Source organism: Amphiura filiformis, chromosome 2 (assembly GCF_039555335.1).
Source record: "Amphiura filiformis chromosome 2, Afil_fr2py, whole genome shotgun sequence".
Lineage (NCBI taxonomy): Eukaryota > Metazoa > Echinodermata > Ophiuroidea > Amphilepidida > Amphiuridae > Amphiura > Amphiura filiformis.
The window spans coordinates 60,575,225-60,580,397 of NC_092629.1; positions in this window are offsets into that span (position 1 = coordinate 60,575,225).

Consider the following 5,173-nt stretch of genomic DNA (forward strand, 5'->3'; position numbering starts at 1 on the left):
CTGAAGCTTTTTATCGACCTACTAGCCCTCAGGCTAAACTGTAAATGCTATGTTCAAGAATGAGGAAACAGTTTTGATAATTTTGAAAGTGGAAGCATGGTGGAAGAAATTTGCACAAACTATGCTTGAGGCTACATCATCAAAGTAACCCAATACAATATTGAACTATAGAAACAGCTAATTAGGCCATCTTAATTTAATAGTTTGTCTCAAACCTCAACCCAATGCAGAATGCAGTTTTTTTTAACGTTATTTTTTTTTTACAAACTGTGGGCCAAGCACTTGACAAGAATATGCTTGGGAATAAACAAGATGAAGAATTTGATTGAGATTTGCAATTTAGGCTGCATGTGGTGGACTTTGAAGATAAAAAAGCGGAAAAAGTGCAATTTACTCAATCCAGCTGTAATAACGTGCAAAATGCAGGCAATTTGACTAATGGGTGTTGGGGCTTTCACAGCTTTGATGATACAAACTATTAAATTAAGATGGCCTTATTAGACTTTATCATTGTTTATGTATAAACTATATATTTTAGCAGTAGACCTTCAACAATGGCAAAAAAATGCATGAAGAGACGGTATGCCAGTGTGACTGTGTCTTATATACTGCGCCAAAAAAGTATCCTTTTTTTAATTTCAGTTTTTACTTCTCTGTACTTTTTATTTTATTTGTCACCTCTTTTATTTCAGTTTTCTCTTGTTCCTTTTGTGTTAAATTAAAGGCACGCACAAATAAGCCATTCGCCACTCTCAAACCAGATGTCTATTCCGTGGAGTTTTGAATAGGCCAGTTTGTCACTTTTAAATTGTTAATCAAATGCTTGTAACTTTGCTTCTTGAACTCACATTGGATTCAATGTGGTATCATAATGTACCGGATTAGATAGTGCATCTATTAAAAAAAACAAAATTTACACCAATATGGTTCAGTTTTGAAATTGCGATTATTTTTCCAAGTGTAAGGATACTTTTTTGGCGCAGTATATATCTGTGGTGTGTATACATAACTTTGTGGGTCGATGAGTCTAAACTACTTAGCATCCTAAAGAAAGACACACTAATTGGGCTATTCCAGTTGAAATCCATATACCCCTATGAAAGACATGGCCTTAATCACCCACCATTCAGGTAACTCCATTTGAAATACATACCCCCTGCGTGGGAGACTAAGGTCATGTCTTCCATACAGGGTGTATGGATTTTAAATGCAACAGTCCATTCTGCCCATTCCTGTCAGGCGGTATTACATGTGACGTACGAGGCTGACAAAAGTTCAAAATAGACGGTTAGCAGTTTCAAATTAAAAAAAAACATATGCCCCTGTCACACATCACCGGATCGGCTCAAGAAACAGATGGTATTTTAGTAAATCTGTAGTTGTTCGTCAATGTTCATTTTATGTCCTGCTAGCATCCGCCAAATGTGTTTTGTATTAGGTGATGTTTGCTAAGTCTGTCAGCAAGTTTAGTGAATGTATAAAACTTGAAACGGAATACACCTGTTCGGTAGTTGTCCGATATGTGTTCGTATTGTCCTGGATATTTCCAGAGTTTGTTCCTTATTCTTTCATTCATATGCTACAGGTCTTTGGGAGGGTTTGCTGGTGCTGGCCACAGATGCATTACTGGCGAGCATGGGACGGAATCACCGCTTATTTGCCCCGGGTCATTTGCCACACGTTAAACAACTACATATCGGACATACATATGACGCCTGCAGGATTATTTCCAGCCCCAACGCATTGGGAAACAAACGGAAATGGGATGAAACACCCATGTTCGTTGCAAATGCGTTTCCATACATAGCATGCAAGCATCGTAATTAGGCTTAGATCTGGCATGTCATGATATCAAAATTACATGGACAAATCTTATTCTATTAAACTTACATTTCCATCCAATTCATTGCTCATATATTTAAACCAAAAAAATTGGATTCTTGCAAAAATGCACTTAACATATAATTTTTTATGGTAGCCGCCATGTTGAATCGGATAATGTATTTCGCAAATTTTGGAAGTCATATTTGGAAGTTTTTTTCCTTGAAAATTCACAACCTAATAATGCCCCCTTTTCTACGAAATGCAACCCCCTCGGGGTGTATATACGATATGTGACCGCTCACATCGGACACAATAGATGAATACAAGCTTCAGTCCATTGGTTTCTACAACATCAACTCTGTATGTCTGTTGTGGACTTTAATCAAGTTAAACAAATTTTGTTCTTATGTAAAATGTGTATTGATTTAGTGGTGCACTTTCTTTACAGTGATCAAACTTTTGTAGCAAATACAAAGAAACTTAGCTCTGTATCATATAGAGGCCGTCAGCGTGACGTCATATGCCGCCATCTTGTGGGTACACGCTGTGATGGTCGTTCGATCTCCATGCGTGAGCAGCAAAATCACCGCGTTGGTAGCGATAACAGCTGCGTGGCAAGCTGCGCCCTGCGCGTAGTGTCCGACGCATGAACACACAGATCATTTGTACCCACAAGATGGCGAAAGGCTGACGGCCTCTATTCTTTTTTACAAACTGTATGGTACACATATTATTGAATATCAAAAAGGTTTTGATCAAAAGTTCTGAATTAATTTATTTACAAAACAAATAATACAAAATGTACAATGTATCAATGCAAAATTATTTACAATCAAATAAGTACATAATAATGAAGCTTTTTTATATATAAAATACCCCCTATAAAAAAGACACTGGTATGTCCAAAATTAGTCTATTCTATATTGAAATCCATACAACCCCTATGTAAAACATAACTTCAATCTTCCACACAGGGACTGTGAATTTCAAATGGAGTTATCTGAATGGGTAGTTCCATTTGAAATCTACACCCCCTGTTACCAGAATGTCTTCCATAGGAAGGGAGGGTAAGTGTATGGATTTCAACTGGAATAGCCCATTATCTCTGTAGTGGGCAAGGGCTGGCTGGGGTACTTTGTATAAAGAGCTATTACAAACTTCATTTCCATATCAGAACCCCAAGTCAGTGGTATATTATTCATCCCAATGGGGTAAGGGGCACTGAGTCTGATTAAAGAAGAGGACAATACCGTTTTTTCTCTGGTGCAGTCAGTGGCTTCAACGCATCGAGGTAGCATTTTTACATGCGTACCTATTGTGTCTTTTAACATGCACATGTGCCAGTGATTTGAAGCTGCAGCTAGCCAAATGTACACTGCCATCACTAACTGCATGAGACAAAAAACAGTATGGCTGTATTTCAATAATTTTCAATGGAACTTTTCAAATTTTACAATTCCATTGTGGGGGCACATGGCTCTGACCCTACATGTATTATATAATGAAGTGTCCCAAGTAATTACATCTATGTATGTACATCAAGGTGATATTATTTCAGCACTGTATAATTTCTTTCATCACAACATTCCAAGACATAAATAATATAATAATAACAAGTGTTTCACACATTATGTTCTCATTAGAGTGCCTACTAATTGAATACCTAAGTGGAAGAAGGTGCCAACTCCACCATTTTCAAAAATTAGTTTGACCCAGCATTTTATACCCGGCAGACTGTTCTTCCTTGTGTGTGACTAAATCCACTCTCTAAATGGTCTTCCAATTAAGTTAGGCCTTTCTTCCACAACTATTGGGTTAAAGAGGGGTTTTGTTTAAACACGAAATCTGTTTTTTGCTACAATTAATTTTCTTGTTAACAGATTTTATGTTTCAACTTGTGCAATTAATAAATAATTACCAAATTTCTGTAGCTATTTATAACACATCTGCTTACAAAACTTGCACTTGCAGTATACTAGTGGAAGAAGGACCCAACAACCTGTGCCGTTGCCATGGAAACATATATCATTTCACATGTACATGTAATGATGTATGTTCAACTGTTCATGTATTAAAGGTCCCCTGAAGATGAAAACATTTTGTCTCTAAAACTTTTCCAAATATTAAGTTTTTTTCTTAATATTTCAAAAACAGTTGTGATAGAGTTGGGCCCTTCTTCTGTCTTTGTGAGCTTCTTTCAGCCTATGCTCCCGGAAGAGAATTCAGATCTTCTTCCGATAAGACCCTGCTTAGTCAGCCTAGGGCACATAGAGGATCTGGTTTAAATACCTTCTCCGTCTCTGGCCCGAGGGAATGGAACAAACTCCCTAAATCCATCAGGGTATTCAGTTAGGCACATACCTATATATGCATCCAAGCAAACAAGAAATGTTTTACAGAAAACATTTACGGGTCAGGTTTTATAATAGGTATAAACATTTATAACATTCAACAAGGTGGTCATGAGTCTCACCTGATTTTGCAACCACCTGCTTCTGCAATTACTTTAGTAACAGATGAAAAATAACTGTGGTCCACAAACCACAAAGTTGGAGTCTGGGAAAGCCACAAAGCAGGTTCCAGGGAAAGTGTCATTAAAAGGAAAACGACAAAGGAGGATCCTGTGAAACTGATTAACCCAGGACAATGATTATAGCAATTTAACCTTATTTTACCCCATTTGACCTTTGACCCAAGACACATGACCCACCTCCAAACTCAACCGCCTACTTGGCCTAATCCTTCCCAGGAGCTTCAATACGCATGAGGTGTCACTGGAATTGGAACAGATAATCACATCATGGCATATAACATTTTGACAATATTTTTGTAGTGTATTGTATTTTCATATAAAATATTTCATAAAACGTTTTTTATGACTTTTATATGTGTAAACCCGACATTTAAATGTTACGAAAACATTTTGACCAAACCCAAAAATGTTTTGACCAAACCCCAAAACACGATGTTTGCTGGGATGACATGTGATAATGAGCTATTCTATTTGAAATCCATACACCTGCTATGGAAGACATGACCTTAATCTCCCACACAGAGTTAGTTTCAAACGGGGTTACCTGAATGAGTGACTCCATTTGAAATCTAAATCCCTGTGTCATGTGTGGAAGATTAAGGTTATGTCTTCTACAGGCGTGTATGGGTATCAACTGTAGGTGTCCAATATTGGATCAGAGTGAGAAATCAAAATGTTGGGGCAAGAAATTTTGTTATAACCAAGCAAGAACCAAATAATCTTGTACTGAAAGACAAAATCTCACTTCCCCATGTTTGAAGATGACAAATTTCATCATCAAAAATTAATGGTAAAAAATAATGGCGTTTCTGTTCA